This window comes from Myxine glutinosa, chromosome 1 (genome assembly GCF_964187855.1).
Source record: "Myxine glutinosa chromosome 1, kmMyxGlut1.1, whole genome shotgun sequence".
NCBI classification, from domain to species: Eukaryota; Metazoa; Chordata; class Myxini; order Myxiniformes; family Myxinidae; genus Myxine; species Myxine glutinosa.
This window is the reverse complement of record NC_136261.1, coordinates 214623070-214647957: the sequence shown is the minus strand read 5'-3', so window position 1 is coordinate 214647957 and position 24888 is coordinate 214623070. Positions and strand designations below refer to the sequence as shown.

General features: G+C 45.2%; 4 non-coding genes across 4 annotated transcripts; all 4 read left to right on the top strand.

Annotated features, from left to right (window-relative positions):
• The first annotated feature begins 3120 nt into the window (after positions 1-3120).
• On the top strand, positions 3121-3192 carry TRNAG-UCC (transfer RNA glycine (anticodon UCC)). The gene has a single exon. It is a non-coding gene; the product is annotated as a tRNA-Gly (tRNA).
• Positions 3193-9870: 6678 nt separating this feature from the next.
• On the top strand, positions 9871-9942 carry TRNAG-UCC (transfer RNA glycine (anticodon UCC)). The gene has a single exon. It is a non-coding gene; the product is annotated as a tRNA-Gly (tRNA).
• Positions 9943-18795: 8853 nt separating this feature from the next.
• Positions 18796-18868, top strand: TRNAG-UCC (transfer RNA glycine (anticodon UCC)). The gene has a single exon. It is a non-coding gene; the product is annotated as a tRNA-Gly (tRNA).
• Positions 18869-20361: 1493 nt separating this feature from the next.
• On the top strand, positions 20362-20433 carry TRNAG-UCC (transfer RNA glycine (anticodon UCC)). Its single transcript has one exon. It is a non-coding gene; the product is annotated as a tRNA-Gly (tRNA).
• The last annotated feature ends 4455 nt before the right edge of the window (positions 20434-24888 follow it).

The window sequence follows — 24888 nt, the reverse complement described above, 5'->3', positions numbered from 1 at the left end:
TTCCAAGCAGTTTACCTGGGTTCGATTCCTGACCATCGTAGCTTAATTTTTATACTGTGCTCGCGAAGTGCAAAGCAGGTTTCAGCGATCGGGGGTGTGTGTGTGTGTGTGTGTGTGTGTGTGTGTGTGTGTGTGCGTGTGTGTGTGTGTGTGTGTGTGTGTGTGTGTCTGCATTAAAAAAAAAATTCTCAGCCACCTTTGGATCGATTGACAAGAAATTCTTCCCACCGGAGTATCTCCGACTGAAGATTTATTTATCTCTAATCAGGACGTTTCACCGAGAATTATTACATTTGCACAAGTCATTTCCACGAAGAACATTGTGAATGGAAAACAGTCCTTTCCCTGAAATGTCGCGCTTTGGACCAAAAACTTCGTGTCTCCACATTTTGCAGAGTGTGCAATGATTCATGCAAAAGCTCCTCCTCTGTCGTGAAAAGAAGCGTTTTGGAGCAAAAACTTATTGTCTGCACAAATTGCACCCTCATTGTACCGAATCACACTTCTAATATTGAAACGCGTGTTTCCTCAAACAGTTGAACATTGTGATTGTAAAAACAGTCCTATTTCCTGAAAAGAAGCGTTTTGGACCAAAAACTTATTGTCTGCACAAATTGCACCCTCATTGTCCCGAATCACACTTCAAATATTGAAACACGTGTTTCATCAAATTGTGGAACATTGTGAATGCAAAAGCACTCCTATTTACTGAAATGAAGCGTTTTTTGCAATGAAGTTGTTGTTTGCACATTTTGCACCCATATTTTCCCGAATCACTCTTCTTATGCGTGTTTCATCAAATTGTGGAACATTGTGAATGCAAAAGCATTCCTATTTACTGAAATGAAGCGTTTTTGGCAATAAACTTGTTGTTTGCACATTTTGCACACTTATTGTCCCGAATTACACTTTAATGCAGAAATGCGTGTTTCATCATATCGTGTGCACCTGAGTTTAACGTCCTTCGCAAAACCACACATTTTCCACTCGGAAGATTGTGAATGTAATTCCAATCCTGTTTACTGAAATCCGATCACGAGGAAGATTGTGAATGCAATAGCACTCCGATTTACTGAAATGAAGCGTTTTTGGCAATAAACTTGTTGTTTGCACATTTTGCACACTTATTGTCCCGAATTACACTTCCAATGCAGAAATGCGTGTTTCATCATATAGTTTGCACCTAAGTTGTACGAACCAAGCAAAACAACACATTTTCCACGAGGAAGATTGTGAATGCAATTGCACTCCTGTCTCCTGAAATCCGATCACGAGGAAGATTGTGAATGCAATAGCACTCCGATTTACTGAAATGAAGCGTTTTTGGCAATAAACTTGTTGTTTGCACATTTTGCACACTTATTGTCCCGAATTACACTTCCAATGCAGAAATGCGTGTTTCATCATATAGTTTGCACCTGAGTTGTACGAACCAAGCAAAACAACACATTTTCCAAGAGGAAGATTGTGAATGCAATTGCACTCCTATTTACTGAAATCCGATATACTAAATACGCCTCCGTGAGATATATCAGACATGAAGTTTCTGGTCAAGTTTTGTCAAATTCTGTGTGCTTGGTTCAAACACTAATGACTGAAGTGTTTGCCCCTCTCATTCCTTCATTCATTCAGTCACACACTCACTCATTCACTCCAGCACTCACTCACTCCCTCATTCACTCACACTCAATCATTCACTCACTCATTCACCGAATGACTCACTCACTGATGTTGGTTGAAAATTATTGATGAAAGGATATTTGATAAGTTTGTTAATTGTATGAATAAAATATTTAACATTTGAAAATAATATGTTTCACGGAGCGGTGGTGGTATAGTGGTGAACATAGCTGCCTTCCAAGCAGCTGACCCGGGCTCGATTCCTGGCCTTCGCAACTAAATTTTTATACTGTGCTCGCGAAGTGCAAAGCAGGTTTCAGCGATCGGGTGTCTGTGTGTGCGTGTCTGCATAAAAAAAAAAAAAAATTCTCATCCACCGTTGTATCGATTGACAAGAAATTCTTCCCACCGGAGTATCTCCGACTGAAGATTTATTTATCTTTCATCATGACGTTTCCACGAGAATTATGACATTTGCACACGTCATTTCCACGAAGAACATTGTGAATGGAAAAACAGTCCTTTTTACCTGAAATGTCGCGCATTGGACCAAAAACTTATTGTCTGCACATTTTGCAGAGTGTGCAATGATTCATGCAAAAGCACTCCTCTGTCGTGAAAAGAAGCGTTTTGGAGCAAAAACGTATTGTCTGCACAAATTGCACCCCCATTGTCCCGAATCACACTTCAAATATTGAAACACGTGTTCCATCAAATTGTGGAACATTGTGAATGCAAAAGCATTCCTATTTACTGAAATGAAGCGTTTTTTGCAATAAAGTTGTTGTTTGCACATTTTGCACACTTATTGTCCCGAATGCCACTTTAATGCAGAAATGCGTGTTTCATCATATCGTGTGCACCTGAGTGGTACGTCCTTCACAAAACCACACATTGTCCACTCGGAAGATTGTGAATGCAATTCCACTCCTGTTTACTGAAATCCGATCACGAGGAAGATTGTAATGCAATAGCACTCCGATTTACTGAAATGAAGCGTTTTTGGCAATAAACTTGTTGTTTGCAGATTTTGCACACTTATTGTCCCGAATTACACTTCCAATGCAGAAATGCGTGTTTCATCATATAGTTTGCACCCGAGTTGTACGAACCAAGCAAAACAACACATTTTCCACGAGGAAGATTGTGAATGCAATTGCACTCCTATTTACTGAAATCCGATTTCCTAAATACGCCTCCGTGAGATATATCAGATATGAAGTTTCTGGCCAAGTTTTGTCAAATTCTGTGTTTGGTTGAAACGCTCATGACTGAAGTGTTTGCCCCTCTCATTCCTTCATTCATTCAGTCACACACTCACTCATTCACTCCAGCACTCACTCACTCCCTCATTCACTCACACTCAATCATTCACTCACTCATTCACCGAATGACTCACTCACTGATGTTGGTTGAAAATTATTGATGAAAGGAGTTTTGATAAGTTTGTTAATTGTATGAATAAAATATTTAACATTTGAAAATAATATGTTTCAGGGAGCGATGGTGGTATAACGGTGAGCATAGCTGCTTTCCAAGCAGTTGACCCTGGTTCGATTCCTGGCCATCGCAGCTTAATTTCTATAGTGTGCTCGCGAAGTGCAAAGCAGGTTTCAGCGATCGGGTGTGTGTGTGTGCTCCTGCAGAGTGCGTGTCTGCATTTCAATCTTTTTTTTCTCATCCACCGTTGGATCGATTGACAAGAAATTCTTCCCACCGGAGTATCTCCGACTGAAGATTTATTTATCTATAATCATGACGTTTCCACGAGAATTATGACATTTGCACACGTCATTTCCACGAAGAACATTGTGAATGGAAAAACAGTCCTTTTTACCTGAAATGTCGCGCTTTGGACCAAAAACTTATTGTCTGCACATTTTGCAGAGTGTGCAATGATTCATGCAAAAGCACTCCTCTGTCGTGAAAAGAAGCGTTTTGGAGCAAAAACCTATTGTCTGCACAAATTGCACCCTCATTTTCCTGAATCACACTTCAAATATTGAAACACGTGTTTCATCAAATTGTGGAACATTGTGAATGCAAAAGCACTCCTATTTACTGAAATGAAGAGTTTTTGGCAATAAACTTGTTGTTTGCACATTTTGCACCCATATTTTCCCGAATCACTCTTCTTACGTGTGTTTCATCAAATTGTGGAACATTTTGAATGCAAAAGCATTCCTATTTACTGAAATGAAGCGTTTTTTGCAATAAAGTTGTTGTTTGCACATTTTGCACACTTATTGTCCCGAATTACACTTTAATGCAGAAATGCGTGTTTCATCATATCGTGTGCACCTGAGTTGTACGTACTTCGCAAAACAACACATTTTCCACTCGGAAGATTGTGAATGCAATTACACTCCTGTTTACTGAAATCCGATCACGAGGAAGATTGTGAATGCAATAGCACTCCGATTTACTGAAATGAAGCGTTTTTGGCAATAAATTGTTGTTTGCACATTTTGACACTTATAGTCCCGAATTACACTTCCAATGCAGACATGCGTGTTTCATCATATAGTTTGCACCCGAGTTGTACGTACCAAGCAAAACAACACATTTTCCACGAGGAAGATTGTGAATGCAATTGCACTCATATTTGCTGAAATCCGATTTACTAAATACACCTTCGTGAGATATATCAGATATGAAGTTTCTGGCCAAGTTTTGTCAAATTCTGTGTGTTTGGTTCAAACGCTAATGACTGAAGTGTTTGCCCCTCTCATTCCTTCATTCATTCAGTCACACACTCACTCATTCACTCCAGCACTCACTCACTCCCTCATTCACTCACACTCAATCATTCACTCACTCATTGACCGAATGACTCACTCGCTGATGTTGGTTTATAATTATTGATGAAAGGATATTTGAGAAGTTTGTTAATTGTATGAATAAAATATTAAACATTTGAAAAGAATCTGCTTCGTGGAGCGATGGTGGTATAGTGGTGAGCATAGCTTCCTTACCAAGCAGTTGACCTGGGCTCGATTCCTGGCCATCGCAGCTTAATTTTCATACTGTGCTTGCGAAGTGCAAAGCAGGTTTCAGCGATCGGGTGTTTGTGTGTGTGTGCGTCTGCATTTTAAAAACAATTTTTCTCAGCTACCGTTGGATCGATTGACAAGAAATTCTTCCCACCGAAGCATCTCCGACTGAAGATTTATTTATCTATAATCAGGACGTTTCCCCGAGTATTATTACATTTGCACAAGTCATTTCCACGAAGAACATTGTGAATGGAAAACTGTCCTTTTTCTGAAATGTCGGGCTTTGGACCAAAAAATTATTGTCTCCACATTTTGCAGAGTGTGCAATGATTCATGCAAAAGCTCCTCCTCTGTCGTGAAGAGAAGCGTTTTGGAGCAAAAACGTATTGTCTGCACAAATTGCACCTCATTGTACCGAATCACACTTCAAATATTGAAACACGTGTTTCATCAAATTGTGGAACATTGTGAATGCAAAAGAACTCCTATTTACTGAAATGAAGAGTTTTTGGCAACAAACTTGTTGTTTGCACATTTTGCACCCATATTTTCCCGAATCACTCTTCTTACGCGTGTTTCATCAAATTGTGGAACATTGTGAATGCAAAAGCATTCCTATTTACTGAAATGAAGCGTTTTTGGCAATAAACTTGTTGTTTGCACATTTTGCACACTTATTGTCCCGAATTACACTTTAATGCAGAAATGCCTGTTTCATCATATCGTGTGCACCTGAGTTGTACGTACTTCGCAAAACAACACATTTTCCACTCAAAAGATTGTGAATGCAATTACACTCCTGTTTACTGAAATCCGATCACGAGGAAGATTGTGAATGCAATCGCACTCCGATTTACTGAAATGAAGCGTTTTTGGCATTAAACTTGTTGTTTTTTTTTTGTTGTTTTCTTTTTTTTGTATACAAGATCGAGGCTCGTGAAAGAGCTAACATTAATCACACAAAAAGACAAACCGACACACAAAACACAAAAAACAAGGGGAGCGGCAGACAAGATGGGGAGAGAGGGGGAAGGACACAAACACAACATTTGAGAGCAGGGACATCGGGAGGACTTGGGGGGAGGTGGGAGAGGAATAAAACATATGACCACTGCAAGGACTCTGGGGTGAATTACCGGGGGTAGAAAAGATCAAGGTTTTCGATGGGGGAAGATAAGATATGGTGGTGAACAGCTGTTTTAAAGACCTGGAGGGAGGAGTGGGATTGAAGGGAGTGGGGGAGTTTGTTCCAGAGGCGGGAGAAAAGGGGAATGAAAGAGTGAAGGTGAGCAGAGAGCCTAGACTTTGGCAGTTTAACCATAAGAGGGTTGCAGGCAGATCTTGTGCGACCTGAAGGAATATTGGGGGGACAGAGCACAGAGAGAGCTGGGGGAGCAAGGCCGGAGAGGAGTCGGTAGAAGACAGAAAGACCACCAACCTGCCTGCGGTGAGTGAGTGAAAGGCCCTCGGAGTTGACTACATCGCAGGAGATTCCAATGATTCTGAAAGCTTTGGCCTCAACAGCGTGAAGCCGAGCAAGGTGTGAGGCAGGAGCACCAGCCCAGAGGGGGGAACAGTATTCCATTGAGCTGCGGATGAAAGCCTTGTATGTGGTGAGGAGCTCAGGTGTGCCAAGGAAGGACTTCGCACGACGGAGGATGCCCAGTCGGCGACTGGCTTTGAAGGCCAGCTTGGAAATGTGGTTTTCCCAAGAAAGATCATGGCAGATAGTGAGACCCAAAAGCTTGAGCGACAGAACTTCTTGGAGAGGATTGTTGAGAAAGTAGATGGGAGGGTTGTCCAGTCGGTCCTTTCGGAGAGACATTGTAAGAGTGTGAGATTTGTCAGGATTGAAAGACATGTTCCACTTGTTTGACCAGTCTGTGATTTTGTCCAGGTCTGCAGAGAGTGAGGAGGCTGCAGACTGCCGATCTGAGGGATGAGGAATGGAGCGGCAGATAGTGGAGTCATCAGCAAAGAGATAGAGAGGATTTTCCAGAGAGTCGGAGAGATCATTGATGAGGACCAGAAATAGCACAGGGCCCAGAACACTACCTTGGGGAACTCCAGCCAGAACAGGCAGGGAAGATGAGAGAAATCCATTCAGGGCCACACGTTGCCTACGACCAGAGAGGAAATCTGCAAGCCATGAGGGGAGATTTCCCTGAATACCATAGGAGGTGAGTTTGGTGAGCAGAGCTGGGTGCCAGACCGTATCGAAGGCACGTGACATGTCAAGTGAGACAGCTCTGATTTCCTGTTTGGCATTGAGGACCTCCATCCATTGTTGAGACAGCAGAAGCAACATGTCCAGAGTAGAATGACCTGGTCTGAATCCAAATTGATGATCAGAGATCAAGCCATTGGAGAAGAGGAAGGATTTGATATCTGAAGCAATGATGGATTCCATGACTTTGCTGATAATTTGGAGCAGGCTGATTGGTCTGTAGTTGCAAGGATCTGTTTTTGCACCTTTTTTGTGTAAAGCGGTGATGTTTGCTGATTTCCAAGTTGCTGGCAGATTACCTTGAGCAAAAGAGAGGGTGAAAAGAACAGAGAGAGGGTGAGATAGAGCGGCAGAGCAGGATTTTAGGACCCGAGGGCTGATGCCATCTGGTCCAGTTGCAGAATCAGAGTCGAGGTTTGATAAAAACTTCTCCACCTTGTCAGGAGAGAAGGACACAGAGTCCAGGAGCAGTTGGGTTCGACTGGGAAAGGTGGGAACAGAGAGAGATGGCTTTGGGACACAAGATTTTGAGGCAAACACAGAGTTGAGGCATTCGGCTTTGTCATGTGCGGTGTCAACTGTGTAGCCATTTGAGGTAAAGGAGGGGATGGAGGGGGAACAAACACCAGAAACGGATTTGACCAGATGCCACCAGGATTTGGAGGAAGGAGACAGGTTTGAGAGTTCAATCTTGAGTGTGGAGAGATAGTGCTTCCTGGCACTCCTGAGGGTAGAAACACAGTTGTTTCGAGCTTGGTGGAAGGAACTGAGATTGCCTTCAGTTGGATTTGCCTTCCAAGATGCAAAGGCAAGTTGTTTCAGGGCAACTGCCTCACCACAAGATTCAGTGTACCATGGACGGGAGGAAGGGTAAGACAACTGAAGACGAGATGGGATAAATCTGTGCATGAGAGAGAGCAGTTTGCTTTGGAAGAATTCCCAGGAAGAATTGATGTCAGAGGCATTAGAGATGGGAGACCAGTCCAGTTGATTGATGGCTGCTTGCATACCGTGCCAGTCGGCCTGAGTGACATGCCAGACTCGTCGACGCTGAGGAGGCTCTCTGAGAATGGCCAGAGAGATGTCCACTTTAACAAGCACATGATCAGAAGAACCGATTGGAGCAGAAGAAGAGCAGCAGACATTTGCAGGGAAGTTAGTCATAACTAAGTCCAGAAGAGAAGATACTCCATTGACTGAGATCCGGGTCGGGAAATTGACAGATTGTGTCAGTCCCAATGAGTCGCAGAAGTCCTTTGCTGAGGTGCCATGGCTGGTGAGAGATGAACCCACACCCAGCCAGCTGGCATGATGACAGTTGAAGTCGCCACATATGAGGAAGAGAGAGTTTGGATGAGTTGATAGAAGTTGGTCCATGTTGTCCGACAGAGAAATGTAAATGGAGTCATCACTGTTTGGAGGACGGTACAGAACACATATGAACAAGAGGTGGGAGCGGAGAGGAAGCCGTAGCCAGAGGTACTCCTGTGGGTGGGGTGGAGAGAGGGCAGTGCAGGGAGAGTGAGGAAGAGAGTTTTTGATAAAGATAGCCACCCCACCACCAGGACGAGGCTCAGGTCTATCGTACCGGAGGAGGGAGTAACCAGGAAGAGATATTAAGGAATCAGAGACATCTTGAAGGAGGATAGTTTCTGTTAAGCAGATCAAGTCTGGATTTTCAGAAGCAACCTGAATGGAGAGATCAATCAGGTTTGAGCGAAGGCCCCGGATGTTTGAGGTCCATACCGTTAGTGAGGAGAGAGGGGGAGCATCGGGTGCAGGACAGGGGAGGGGAGGGGTAGGGTCAGATGAAGGGTGAGAGGGGGATGTAGGAAGAGCAGTTGATAGTGTGTCAGAGATTACAGAAGAGTTACAAGAAAGGGAAGGATGAGGAGGACGAAAGGTTTGATGGTGATGGAATGAGGCACAGTGAGAGTTTGTTTGAGGGGGGGCAGAGGAAAGTAGAAGGTTGGGGGAGGTGGAGGTATGACATAGAAGGGAGACGAAGTGGGGAGGAGGCAGCTTTGAGAAGGAGGTGGGAGGAGGGAGAATTTGGGAGGGATGGTTGGGGGGGAGATTTGAAGGGGAGGGGCAAGGGGGGAGTTTAGAAAGTGGATGATTTATGAAAGATGAACATATATAACAAATTGGGTTTGTTGTGATTTTCAAGTTAGCGATTCGTTTAAGAACGATGGAGGAGGGATGGAATGAATGAGAATTTAGAGCATGGAGTGATTTGGAATCATAAGAGATTGAATATTTTTTTGAAATGGAATGAGTTGAAGAGGAAATTGAAAGGAGTCTTTTAAATAAGAAGAAAAACAGCGTGTTGTAATAAACCACTGAATAAAACACTGAAGGGGAAGGGGAATAGTTGAAACATATTTAAACAGAACTGTGAAGAACAATCTTATATTCACAAAAATACCAATGGGGAGAGGAAGCCTAGAGCGACGACCACGAGTCACTTGAACAGGGCAAAAGGTGGAAGGCAAGGGGAAAAAATTGCACATTTTGACACTTATAGTCCCGAATTACACTTCCAATGCAGACATGCGTGTTTCATCATATAGTTTGCACCTGAGTTGTACGTACCAAGCAAAACAACACATTTTCCACGAGGAAGATTGTGAATGCAATTGCACTCCTATTTACTGAAATCGAGAAGATTGTGAATGAAATTGCACTCATATTTACTGAAATCCGATTTACTAAATACACCTTCGTGAGATATATCAGATATGAAGTTTCTGGCCAAGTTTTGTCAAATTCTGTGTGTTTGGTTCAAACGCTAATGACTGAAGTGTTTGCCCCTCTCATTCCTTCATTCATTCAGTCACACACTCACTCATTCACTCCAGCACTCACTCACTCCCTCATTCACTCACACTCAATCATTCACTCACTCATTGACCGAATGACTCACTCACTGATGTTGGTTTATAATTATTGATGAAAGGATATTTGATAAGTTTGGTAATTGTATGAATAAAATATTTAACATTTGAAAAGAATACTTTTCATGGAGCGATGGTGGTATAGTGGTGAGCATAGCTGCCTTCCAAGCAGTTGACCCGGGTTCGATTCCTGGCCATCGCAGCTTAATTTTTATACTGTGCTTGCGAAGTGCAAAGCAGGTTTCAGCGATCGGGTGTGTGTGTGTGTGTGTGTGTGTGTGTGTGTGTGTGTGTGTGTGTGTGTGTGTGTGTGTGTGCGTGTCTGCATTAAAAAAAAAAAAATTCTCAGCCACCGTTGGATCGATTGACAAGAAATTCTTAACACCGGAGTATCTCCGACTAAAGATTTATTTATCTATAATCAGGACGTTTCCCCGAGAATTATTACATTTGCACAAGTCATTTCCACGAAGAACATTGTGAATGGAAAACAGTCCTTTCCCTGAAATGTCGCGCTTTGGACCAAAAACTTTGTGTCTCCGCATTTTGCAGAGTGTGCAATGATTCATACAAAAACTCCTCCTCTGTCGTGAAAAGAGGCGTTTTGGAGCAAAAACTTATTGTCTGCACAAATTGCACCCTCATTGTCCCGAATCACACTTCTAATATTGAAACGCGTGTTTCCTCAAACAGTTGAACATTGTGAATGTAAAAACAGTCCTATTTCCTGAAAAGAAGCGTTTTGGACCAAAAACTTATTGTCTGCACAAATTGCACCCTCATTGTCCCGAATCACACTTCAAATATTGAAACACGTGTTTCATCAAATTGTGGAACATTGTGAATGCAAAAGCACTCGTATTTACTGAAATTAAGAGTTTTTGGCAATAAACTTGTTGTTTGCACATTTTGCACCCATATTTTCCCGAATCACTCTTCTTACGTGTGTTTCATCAAATTGTGGAACATTGTGAATGCAAAAGCATTCCTATTTACTGAAATGAAGCGTTTTTGGCAATAAACTTGTTGTTTGCACATTTTGCACACTTATTGTCCCGAATTACACTTTAATGCAGAAATGCGTGTTTCATCATATCGTGTGCACCTGAGTTGTACGTACTTGGCAAAAGAACACATTTTCCACTCGGAAGATTGTGAATGCAATTGCACTCCTGTTTACTGAAATCCGATCACGAGGAAGATTGTGAATGCAATCGCACTCCGATTTACTGAAATGAAGCGTTTTTGGCAATAAACTTGTTGATTGCACATTTTGCACACTTATACTCCCGAATTACACTTCCAATGCAGACATGCGTGTTTCATCATATAGTTTGCACCTCAGTTGTACGTACCAAGCAAAACAACACCTTTTCCACGAGGAAGATTGTGAATGCAATTGCACTCATATTTACTGAAATCCGATTTACTAAATACAACTTCGTGAGATATATCAGATATGAAGTTTCTGGCCAAGTTTTGTCAAATTCTGTGTGTTTGGTTCAAACGCTAATGACTGAAGTGTTTGCTCCTCTCATTCCTTCATTCATTCAGTCACACACCCGCTCATTCACTCCAGCACTCACTCACTCCCTCATTCACTCACACTCAATCATTCAATCACTCATTCACCGAATGACTCACTCACTGATGTTGGTTTTAATTATTGATAAAAGGATATTTGATAAGTTTGTTAATTCTGTTACGTGGTCCCCTCGGTGACTACCTGGTCTCGGTGACCCCCGGACCGTGAGAGGACCTTCGCCAGAAAGTAGTATTATATATGCGCTTTCGCAACGCAATGCCTATGAATTCCACCCAAGAGAAACTGATGTTCAATGATATATTTCCAGGGTAAGGATATCATACGATTTCAAGGATACAATCACGGATATTCCCCGAGCAATCAACAACAAACAACCATCAACAATTCCCAATCCACAATCAATTCCGTATATGATTAAGATGGCCATCTTATATATGTGTGTCCCCTTCTGTACTCACGACCCCCTTTTGGTCTCTGCCCCTCACAATGTCTCTGGGCCCCTCCTGACCAAGATGCTGGTCGGCGTCGCCGCACTCGGGCGGTTGAACGAACCCCGGGTGGACGTGTTTCCACCGGGCAGGTATCGTACCAGGCACCGCGGCTGCAGCCCCTCGTGGCCACGCGAAGCGGGTACGGTAAAGCGAGCCAAAAGCCCCACGCCGCTTGCAAGGCGTGTTAGGCCCCAACGTGCGACCCGTACGCGTCTGTTTAGACGGTGCCGCGAACGGTGCCAGACGCGGGGTCGATGCACGGCCCCACGTCAACTTGACGTCTCCACCGGGTAGGTACACGTCCCTGTAACTCCTCTCGCCAGACGGGCTTCGGAACGCCGCTTTTCCACGCAGCGCAAGGTCGATCCCACCTTTCGTCGGAGCGGGGCGAGGAAGAAGAATACTCGTCGCTTTTCTTCCTCATGTCTTTTCTTCTTCCGTTTCCGGTCACTTCCGTTTCCGGACACTTTTTCAGAAGGGCTCCTGACCCTCCAACCACAACAACCCTTAATCTACTAAACATGGATAAGCAAAGACCTGAATGGTAATTCACATACATTCACATAAATATGTAACACTCCCCCCCTTCAAGAAAGAAAGTTCGAACCCAGCGAAAACTTTCTTTGCCGGCCAATTTGGAGAAACCAACCAGATAACTCAACCCCCCCCCCCCCCCAGATTAACTCAATCTGGACAAAGCGTCCGCCACGACATTGTCCCGGCCCCGTACATGTTCAATTTCCAAGTTGAACCCCTGCAAAGCCAAACTCCATCTCATCAACCTCTGATTTTTATTTTTCATTCTTTGAATGAAGGTTAAGGGGTTGTGATCCGTAAAGACCTTTATGGGAAAGGACGTGATTCCTAAATACACCTCATAATGTTGAAGCCCTAGCAGGAGAGCCAGGGTCTCTTTCTCCACGGTGGCATAATTTGCCTGATGTTTATTGAACTTTTTGGAGTAGTAGCACACGGGGTGGTCCACCCCATCCTCATCTTCCTGTAACAAGACCGCTCCAGCCCCCACATCGCTTGCATCTACGGCCAACTTGAAAGGTGCCTGAAAGTCCGGAGCGGTTAGGACCGGAGAGCTCATTAGTATCGCTTTGACATGGGCAAAGGCCACCTGACATTTGCCATCCCAAACGAATGGGGTCTCCTTTCTCAACAAACTCGTTAAAGGGGCTACCACATCCGAAAAATTCTTACAGAACCGCCGGTACCACCCCGCCATACCTAAGAATCTCATCAGCTCTTTCTTCCCCTTTGGGACTTGGAAGCGATCGATAGCTTCTACCTTGGCGGTCACTGGTTGTACTTGACCCTGCCCTACTACATGGCCGAGGAACACTACCTGTGCTCTTACAAATTCACTCTTGGCTAAGTTGATGGTCAGACCTGCCTCGGACTTCGTCTGAAAAAATGCATGGATTTGCTTAATGTGGTCTTCCATGGTCATGGTGTGGATGATTACATCATCCAGATATGCCTCCACCCCCTCCAGGTCTGCAATGAGCCTATTAATCAGTCGTTGAAATGTAGCCGGCCCGTTCTTCAACCCAAAAGGGAGGACCTTGTACTGATATAACCCATTCGGAGTGACCAAAGCTGAGATTTCTTTGGCTCTGTCGGTAAGAGGGATCTGCCAATACCCTTTCAGCAAGTCAAATTTGGTAACAAATTTAGCTGGGCCTATTCGATCAATACAGTCGTCAATCCTCGGGAGCGGATAGGAGTCGGTCTTGGTCACTGCATTCACCCGTTTTAAATCTGTACAACACCGGAAGCTGCCATCGGGTTTCGGAACCAACACACATGGGGAGCTCCATTCACTGTTGCTTGGTTCGATGATGTCATTGTCCAACATATATTGCATCTCCTTCCGAAGATACTCCATCTTCACCGGGTTCATCCGATAGGGGTGTTGTTTCACTGGAGTGGCCTCCCCCACCTCGATATCATGATATACTAAGTCCGTACGACCAGGTACATCTGTGAACAAATGTTTAAATTCGAACATTAGGCTGGACAGTTGTCCTTGCTGTTCCCTTGTTAAATGACCTAACTTCTCATCCAAATGACTCAACACTTCGGTGTTCGTCAATTTGGGGCAGGCCTGGTCATCCAAGTTATCAAACTTCACACCGGCGTTTCCATCCATTTTCACCGGTACGACTGGTGAGACAGGAACTACGTCTTCCACCGGTTCCCTCTCATGATATTTCTTCAGTCGGTTGACATGACACAACTGTCGCTTTTTTCGTCGGTCGGGAGTGGTCACCACGTAGTCTGTCTCATTCACCCTCTCCTCCACTGCATAAGGACCGAAATATCTAGCCTGGAGGGGCTGACCTGGAACGGGCAGCAATACTAACACCCGGTCCTGAGGACTGAAATTCCTTATCTGCGAGGTCTTGTCATGTCTCTCCTTCATTTTCCCCTGGGCCCTTCTCAAGTTCCGTCGTGCCACCTCACACGCCTTTGCCAATCGGTGTTTCACTGTGGACACATACTCCACCATCGGTGTCCGGGACTCCTGTAGTAACCACTGTTCTTTCACCAATTTCAACGGTCCCCGCACTGCGTGTCCAAACACCAGTTCAAACGGACTGAATCCCAAGGAATCCTGCACGGACTCCCTCGCCGCAAACAACAATAGGGGTATCCCTTCATCCCAATCCTTGGCACATTCAAAACAATACGTTCGGATCATATTCTTTAAAGTCTGGTGAAACCTTTCCAGGGCCCCTTGGCTCTCGGGATGGTAGGCGCTGGATCTTACTTGTTCCACCCCCAACAGGTGTACCACTTGCTGGAACAGTGTGGACATGAAATTGGACCCCTGATCCGATTGGATGATCTTAGGTAGACCAACCCAAGTGAAAAATTTAATCAAGGCCTTTGCAATAACTGCCGCCGTTATTTTCCTCAGAGGCACTGCCTCGGGGAACCTGGTGGACGTGCACATGATGGTCAGTAAGTATTGATGTCCAGCTTTGGTTTTGGGTAAAGGGCCCACACAGTCCACAATGACTCGGCTGAATGGCTCTTCAAAAGCTGGAATTGGCTTTAACGGGGCGGGTGGGATTTTTTGATTCGGCTTTCCCACCAGCTGACAAGAATGGCAGGGCTTGCAGAACTCCGCCACATCCCGTCGCAGTCCCGGCCAGAAAAAATGTACCAATATCCTGTCACAGGTCTTGTTCACTCCCAGGTGCCCGGCCCAAGGGGTCTCATGTGCCAAACTCAAGATCTCCTTCCGGTACAGCGGTGGCACCACAATCTGATAGTGAACTTTCCACTCATCGTCTGCGGGCACCTCCGGGGGCCTCCATTTCCTCATTAGGGTTTCCCCCTTCATGAAATACCCCACAGGTATCTTCGTAGCCTCTTCTTCCGTAACGGCTTTCTCAATTAACCTCTGGATCTCCGAGTCTTCGTGTTGTTCTTCCACTAGTCTCCTTCGGACCAGCACGGTTTGCTCCACTTCGTTCTCCGCGGTCTCCGACGGACACTCCACGTCCCCTTGCGTTCCAGACGCTACCATTTCTCGAAATTCCTGGGAATCCCTCCCCTGGTTATTTCCCTTTTCCGAGTTGTCTTCCCGTACCTCTAAGGGTTCCAACTCCCCCTCTCTTTCTTCCTCCTTCTCTTCCGCGTGCTTTCTACCCATAGCCCGAGTCACTGCACAGGATGGAAAGATACCCGGAATCTCCATCTCTAACCGAGTGGTGTTATTTTTCTTACTGGGCTTGTCCACCATTATTGGATTACCCGAAACTCGCCCCCCGGCCAAATCATTCCCGATAATAAAAGAGATTCCCTCCACAGGAAGGGTGGCTTGTAAGCCTACGGTGACCGGCCCGGATACCAACTCAGAACTCAACTGGATGACATGAAGCGGAGCTTTAACATAGCCCCCGACCCCCTGTAAAAGCACACTAACCCCAGTTGCCGTCTTCTCCGACAATGGCAAAATGCCCTCCAGCATCAACGATTGGTGGGCTCCTGTGTCCCTCAATACCCTAACTGGCTTCTGGTTACTCGGGTCGCCATCCAGCGACACGAACCCCTCTGAAATGAAATGTTTGTAGCCCTCCTGAACAAGGTTCTCCCGGGACGCCGTACCTTTGACAGGGGAATCTTCCCCCAGCTCTGCTCTCCAAGAATGATTTCTCACACTTGCCAGTGCATTCGGAGTCGCACTAGACTGATTCCGTTCCGGGTTCTCCCTTTTCCGGAGGTAACATTGGGACATCAAGTGTCCAGTTTTATGGCAAAAAGCACAAGTAGGCCCGGGGGAGAACCTCGGGGTCGGCCTTGAGCCCCCCGAAAAATAAGTTTGTCTTGGGCCCGTAGCCCTCGGATTTCTAACAGTTGGGGTATCATAGTTGTCCCCATAATCATCTCGAGGCCGCCGCCATGTAAGGTCGTTCTCCGCACCGGGTGTTCCATAACTCCCCTGCTGAAGTCTAGGCGAGGAGTTAGGTTTGTGGACCCCTATTCGGTGGGTTAAGGCATAATCATCTGCCATGGTGGCTGCGTCCCACAACTTTGGTACTTTCTTTTCCTGCAGGTACACTTTGATGTCCTCGTGGACACACTGCTGGAATTCCTCCACCAGGATGAAGTCCCGCAATGTTTCGAAGTCTTTCCCGACTCCTTTTGACTCACACCACCGATCAAACATGTTTTCTTTCACTCTGGCAAACTCCACATGGGTCTCACTCTCCCTCTTCCTGGCATTCCTGAATTTTTGCCTGTAAGCTTCCAGAACCAACTCATAGGCTTTGAGGATGTGCTTCTTCAGTACCTCATAATCTGCACATTGGTCCATTGGTAGCGCCGAATAAATTTCCTGAGCTTTCCCCACCAGCACACTTTGCACGAGTATGGTCCAGGCCTCCTCCGGCCAGTTTAATTGTCGAGCCACTTTCTCAAAGTGTGGAAAAAATTTCGCGACTTCCTTTTCACTGAACGGTGGAACCAGCCTCACATGTCTGCCCACATCCCAGGTTTTCTGGTTAGGTGTCGACCCCGTCAGCAAGGGTGGTGCCTCTCCCCGTTCTCTCATTAACTCCAGCTCCTTGAATTTGATTTCTTGCTGAAGCTCCATGTCACGTTCCTTTAATTCCCTTTCCGCTTTTCTCTCCTCTGCTTTTCTCCCTTCTAACCTTTCCTGGAGTTCTCGTTCCACTCTCCTTTCCTCTGCTTGTTTCTCTTCTCTCCTCGCTTCTGCTTTCCTTTCTTCTTCTTTTAACCTTTCCTGGAGTTCTCGTTCCACTCTCCTTTCCTCTGCTTGTTTCTCTTCTCTCCTCTCTTCTGCTTTCCTTTCTTCTTCTTTTAACCTTTCCTGGAGTTCTCGTTCCACTCTCCTTTCCTCTGCTTGTTTCTCTTCTCTCCTCTCTTCTGCTTTCCTTTCCTCTTCTGATCTTTCCTTTTCTGCTTTCCTTTCTTCTTCTGCTCTTTCCTTTTCTGCTTTCCTTTCTTCTTCTGCTCTTTCCTTTTCTGCTTTCCTTTCTTCTTCTGCTCTTTCCTTTTCTGCTTTCCTTTCTTCTTCTGCTCTTTCCTTTTCTGCTTTCCTTTCTTCTTCTTTAATCCGTTCCTGGCTCCGTAATTGCAACTCCAGTTTCCGGAGCTCAACATCTTCTGGTTCTTCGGGTAGCCACTCCCAGGCTAACTCGTCCCATGTTCCTAATCCCACCATAGATTGTATCACCGTGGCCTGCAACTCTGCCTTCCTCAAATTAGTTCGGACCTCCAAGTTAAAATGTTTGGCCAATTTCCAGAGGTCCGACTTTAGTAACGCCCGGAACTGTGCCTCACTCGGTGTTACCACAAAGTTCTGTGCCACAAACGCCATGGTGACTATCGTTAACACCTGTTAACCTTCACCCAAGACTTTACCCCAATTTCCCCAAAAATTTTCCAATTAATACTTAATTAATAAATTTTAATTAATAAAAATATTATTTTATTATTTTATACAATTTTAGATCCCGGACGTAGACCCAATTGCGAATCCGCAAATCGTAATTTGGACGAGCCCCCAATTCTGTTACGTGGTGCCCTCGGTGACTACCTGGTCTCGGTGACCCCCGGACCATGAGAGGACCTTCGCCAGAAAGTAGTATTATATATGCGCTTTCGCAACGCAATCCCTATGAATTCCACCCAAGAGAAACTGATGTTCAATGATATATTTCCAGGGTAAGGATATCATACGATTTCAAGGATACAATCACGGATATTCCCCGAGCAATCAACAACAAACAACCATCAACAATTCCCAATCCACAATCAATTCCGTATATGATTAAGATGGCCATCTTATATATGTGTGTCCCCTTCTGTACTCACGACCCCCTTTTGGTCTCTGCCCCTCACAATGTCTCTGGGCCCCTCCTGACCAAGATGCTGGTCGGCGTCGCCGCACTCGGGCGGTTGAACGAACCCCGGGTGGACGTGTTTCCACCGGGCAGGTATCGTACCAGGCACCGCGGCTGCAGCCCCTCGTGGCCACGCGAAGCGGGTACGGTAAAGCGAGCCAAAAGCCCCACGCCGCTTGCAAGGCGTGTTAGGCCCCAACGTGCGACCCGTACGCGTCTGTTTAGACGGTGCCGCGAACGGTGCCAGACGCGGGGTCGATGCACGGCCCCACGTCAACTTGACGTCTCCACCGGGTAGGTACACGTCCCGGTAACTCCTCTCGCCAGACGGGCTTCGGAACGCCGCTTTTCCACGCAGCGCAAGATCGATCCCACCTTTCGTCGGAGCGGGGCGAGGAAGAAGAATACTCGTCGCTTTTCTTCCTCGTGTCTTTTCTTCTTCCGTTTCCGGTCACTTCCGTTTCCGGACACTTTTTCAGAAGGGCTCCTGACCCTCCAACCACAACAACCCTTAATCTACTAAACATGGATAAGCAAAGACCTGAATGGTAATTCACATACATTCACATAAATATGTAACAATTGTATGAATAAAATATTTAACATTTGAAAAGAGTATGTTTCATGGAGCGATGGTGGTATAGTGGTGAGCATAACTGCCTTCCAAGCCAGTTGACCCAGGTTCGATTCCTGGCTATCGCAGCTTAACTTCCATACTGTGCTCGCGAAGTGCAAAGCACGCTTCAGCGATCGGGTGTTTGTGTGTGTGTGTGCGTCTGCATTTTAAAAACAATTTTTCTCAGCTACCGTTGGATCGATTGACAAGAAATTCTTCCCACCGGAGCATCTCCGACTGAAGATTTATCTATCTATAATCAGGACGTTTCCCCGAGTATTATTACATTTGCACAAGTCATTTCCACGAAGAACATTGTGAATGGAAAACTGTCCTTTTTCTGAAATGTCGCGCTTTGGACCAAAAACTTATTGTCTCCACATTTTGCAGAGTGTGCAATGAATGATTCATGCAAAAGCTCCTCCTCTGTCGTGAAAAGAAGCGTTTTGGAGCAAAAACGTATTGTCTGCACATTTTGCAGAGTGTGCAATGATTCATGCAAAAGCACTCCTCTGTCGTGAAAAGAAGCATTTTGGAGCAAAAACGTATTGTCTGCACAAATTGCACCTCATTGTCCCGAATCACACTTCAAATATTGAAACACGTGTTTCATCAAATTGTGGAACATTGTGAATGCAAAAGCACTCCTATTTACTGAAATGAAGAGTTTTTGGCAACAAACTTGTTGTTTGCACATTTTGCACCCATATTTTCCCGAATCACTCTTCTTACGCGTGTTTCATCAAATTGTGGAACATTGTGAATGCAAAAGCATTCCTATTTACTGAAATGAAGCGTTTTTGGCAATAAACTTGTTCTTTGCACATTTTGCACACTTATTGTCCCGAATGCGTGTTCTTTAATGCAGAAATGCGTGTTTCATCATATCGTGTGCAGCTGAGTTGTACGTACTTCGCAAAACAACACATTTTCCACTCAAAAGATTGTGAATGCAATTACACTCCTGTTTACTGAAATCCGATCACGAGGAAGATTGTGAATGCAATCGCACTCCGATTTACTGAAATGAAGCGTTTTTGGCAATAAACTTGTTGTTTGCACATTTTGACACTTATAGTCCCGAATTACACTTCCAATGCAGACATGCGTGTTTCATCATATAGTTTGCACCTGAGTTGTACGGACCAAGCAAAACAACACATTTTCCACGAGGAAGATTGTGAATGCAATTGCACTCCTATTTACTGAAATCGAGAAGATTGTGAATGCAAATTGCACTCATATTTGCTGAAATCCGATTTACTAAATACACCTTCGTGAGATATATCAGATATGAAGTTTCTGGCCAAGTTTTGTCAAATTCTGTGTGTTTGGTTCAAACGCTAATGACTGAAGTGTTTGCCCCTCTCATTCCTTCATTCATTCAGTCACACACTCACTCATTCACTCCAGCACTCACTCACTCCCTCATTCACTCACACTCAATCATTCACTCACTCATTGACCGAATGACTCACTCGCTGATGTTGGTTTATAATTATTGATGAAAGGATATTTGATAAGTTTGGTAATTGTATGAATAAAATATTTAACATTTGAAAAGAATACTTTTCATGGAGCGATGGTGGTACAGTGGTGAGCATAGCTGCCTTCCAAGCAGTTGACCCGGGTTCGATTCCTGGCCATCGCAGCTTAATTTTTATACTGTGCTTGCGAAGTGCAAAGCAGGTTTCAGCGATCGGGTGTGTGTGTGTGTGTGCGTGTCTGCATTAAATAAAAAAAAATTCTCAGCCACCGTTGGATCGATTGACAAGAAATTCTTAACCCCGGAGTATCTCCGACTAAAGATTTATTTATCTATAATCAGGACGTTTCCCCGAGAATTATTACATTTGCACAAGTCATTTCCACGAAGAACATTGTGAATGGAAAACAATCCTTTCCCTGAAATGTCGCGCTTTGGACCAAAAACTTTGTGTCTCCGCATTTTGCAGAGTGTGCAATGATTCATGCAAAAACTCCTCCTCTGTCGTGAAAAGAGGGGTTTTGGAGCAAAAACTTATTGTCTGCACAAATTGCACCCTCATTGTCCCGAATCACACTTCTAATATTGAAACGCGTGTTTCCTCAAACAGTTGAACATTGTGAATGTAAAAACAGTCCTATTTCCTGAAAAGAAGCGTTTTGGACCAAAAACTTATTGTCTGCACAAATTGCACCCTCATTGTCCCGAATCACACTTCAAATATTGAAACACGTGTTTCATCAAATTGTGGAACATTGTGAATGCAAAAGCACTCGTATTTACTGAAATTAAGAGTTTTTGGCAATAAACTTGTTGTTTGCACATTTTGCACCCATATTTTCCCGAATCACTCTTCTTACGTGTGTTTCATCAAATTGTGGAACATTGTGAATGCAAAAGCATTCCTATTTACTGAAATGAAGCGTTTTTGGCAATAAACTTGTTGTTTGCACATTTTGCACACTTATTGTCCCGAATTACACTTTAATGCAGAAATGCGTGTTTCATCATATCGTGTGCACCTGAGTTGTACGTACTTGGCAAAAGAACACATTTTCCACTCGGAAGATTGTGAATGCAATTGCACTCCTGTTTACTGAAATCCGATCACGAGGAAGATTGTGAATGCAATCGCACTCCGATTTACTGAAATGAAGCGTTTTTGGCAATAAACTTGTTGATTGCACATTTTGCACACTTATACTCCCGAATTACACTTCCAATGCAGACATGCGTGTTTCATCATATAGTTTGCACCTCAGTTGTACGTACCAAGCAAAACAACACCTTTTCCACGAGGAAGATTGTGAATGCAATTGCACTCATATTTACTGAAATCCGATTTACTAAATACACCTTCGTGAGATATATCAGATATGAAGTTTCTGGCCAAGTTTTGTCAAATTCTGTGTGTTTGGTTCAAACGCTAATGACTGAAGTGTTTGCTCCTCTCATTCCTTCATTCATTCAGTCACACACCCGCTCATTCACTCCAGCACTCACTCACTCCCTCATTCACTCACACTCAATCATTCAATCACTCATTCACCGAATGACTCACTCACTGATGTTGGTTTTAATTATTGATAAAAGGATATTTGATAAGTTTGTTAATTCTGTTACGTGGTCCCCTCGGTGACTACCTGGTCTCGGTGACCCCCGGACCGTGAGAGGACCTTCGCCAGAAAGTAGTATTATATATGCGCTTTCGCAACGCAATGCCTATGAATTCCACCCAAGAGAAACTGATGTTCAATGATATATTTCCAGGGTAAGGATATCATACGATTTCAAGGATACAATCACGGATATTCCCCGAGCAATCAACAACAAACAACCATCAACAATTCCCAATCCACAATCAATTCCGTATATGATTAAGATGGCCATCTTATATATGTGTGTCCCCTTCTGTACTCACGACCCCCTTTTGGTCTCTGCCCCTCACAATGTCTCTGGGCCCCTCCTGACCAAGATGCTGGTCGGCGTCGCCGCACTCGGGCGGTTGAACGAACCCCGGGTGGACGTGTTTCCACCGGGCAGGTATCGTACCAGGCACCGCGGCTGCAGCCCCTCGTGGCCACGCGAAGCGGGTACGGTAAAGCGAGCCAAAAGCCCCACACCGCTTGCAAGGCGTGTTAGGCCCCAACGTGCGACCCGTACGCGTCTGTTTAGACGGTGCCGCGAAAGGTGCCAGACGCGGGGTCGATGCACGGCCCCACGTCAACTTGACGTCTCCACCGGGTAGGTACACGTCCCTGTAACTCCTCTCGCCAGACGGGCTTCGGAACGCCGCTTTTCCACGCAGCGCAAGGTCGATCCCACCTTTCGTCGGAGCGGGGCGAGGAAGAAGAATACTCGTCGCTTTTCTTCCTCGTGTCTTTTCTTCTTCCGTTTCCGGTCACTTCCGTTTCCGGACACTTTTTCAGAAGGGCTCCTGACCCTCCAACCACAACAACCCTTAATCTACTAAACATGGATAAGCAAAGACCTGAATGGTAATTCACATACATTCACATAAATATGTAACACTCCCCCCCTTCAAGAAAGAAAGTTCGAACCCAGCGAAAACTTTCTTTGCCGGCCAATTTGGAGAAACCAACCAGATAACTCAACCCCCCCCCCCCCCCCCCCCCCCAGATTAACTCAATCTGGACAAAGCGTCCGCCACGACATTGTCCCGGCCCCGTACATGTTCAATTTCCAAGTTGAACCCCTGCAAAGCCAAACTCCATCTCATCAACCTCTGATTTTTATTTTTCATTCTTTGAATGAAGGTTAAGGGGTTGTGATCCGTAAAGACCTTTATGGGAAAGGACGTGATTCCTAAATACACCTCATAATCTTGAAGCCCTAGCAGGAGAGCCAGGGTCTCTTTCTCCACGGTGGCATAATTTGCCTGATGTTTATTGAACTTTTTGGAGTAGTAGCACACGGGGTGGTCCACCCCATCCTCATCTTCCTGTAACAAGACCGCTCCAGCCCCCACATCGCTTGCATCTACGGCCAACTTGAAAGGTGCCTGAAAGTCCGGAGCGGTTAGGACCGGAGAGCTCATTAGTATCGCTTTGACATGGGCAAAGGCCTCCTGACATTTGCCATCCCAAACGAATGGGGTCTCCTTTCTCAACAAACTCGTTAAAGGGGCTACCACATCCGAAAAATTCTTACAGAACCGCCGGTACCACCCCGCCATACCTAAGAATCTCATCAGCTCTTTCTTCCCCTTTGGGACTTGGAAGCGATCGATAGCTTCTACCTTGGCGGTCACTGGTTGTACTTGACCCTGCCCTACTACATGGCCGAGGAACACTACCTGTGCTCTTACAAATTCACTCTTGGCTAAGTTGATGGTCAGACCTGCCTCGGACATCGTCTGAAAAAATGCATGGATTTGCTTAATGTGGTCTTCCATGGTCATGGTGTGGATGATTACATCATCCAGATATGCCTCCACCCCCTCCAGGTCTGCAATGAGCCTATTAATCAGTCGTTGAAATGTAGCCGGCCCGTTCTTCAACCCAAAAGGGAGGACCTTGTACTGATATAACCCATTCGGAGTGACCAAAGCTGAGATTTCTTTGGCTCTGTCGGTAAGAGGGATCTGCCAATACCCTTTCAGCAAGTCAAATTTGGTAACAAATTTAGCTGGGCCTATTCGATCAATACAGTCGTCAATCCTCGGGAGCGGATAGGAGTCGGTCTTGGTCACTGCATTCACCCGTTTTAAATCTGTACAACACCGGAAGCTGCCATCGGGTTTCGGAACCAACACACATGGGGAGCTCCATTCACTGTTGCTTGGTTCGATGATGTCATTGTCCAACATATATTGCATCTCCTTCCGAAGATACTCCATCTTCACCGGGTTCATCCGATAGGGGTGTTGTTTCACTGGAGTGGCCTCCCCCACCTCGATATCATGATATACTAAGTCCGTACGACCAGGTACATCTGTGAACAAATGTTTAAATTCGAACATTAGGCTGGACAGTTGTCCTTGCTGTTCCCTTGTTAAATGACCTAACTTCTCATCCAAATGACTCAACACTTCGGTGTTCGTCAATTTGGGGCAGGCCTGGTCATCCAAGTTATCAAACTTCACACCGGCGTTTCCGTCCATTTTCACCGGTACGACTGGTGAGACAGGAACTACGTCTTCCACCGGTTCCCTCTCATGATATTTCTTCAGTCGGTTGACATGACACAACTGTCGCTTTTTTCGTCGGTCGGGAGTGGTCACCACGTAGTCTGTCTCATTCACCCTCTCCTCCACTGCATAAGGACCGAAATATCTAGCCTGGAGGGGCTGACCTGGAACGGGCAGCAATACTAACACCCGGTCCTGAGGACTGAAATTCCTTATCTGCGAGGTCTTGTCATGTCTCTCCTTCATTTTCCCCTGGGCCCTTCTCAAGTTCCGTCGTGCCACCTCACACGCCTTTGCCAATCGGTGTTTCACTGTGGACACATACTCCACCATCAGTGTCCGGGACTCCTGTAGTAACCACTGTTCTTTCACCAATTTCAACGGTCCCCGCACTGCGTGTCCAAACACCAGTTCAAACGGACTGAATCCCAAGGAATCCTGCACGGACTCCCTCGCCGCAAACAACAATA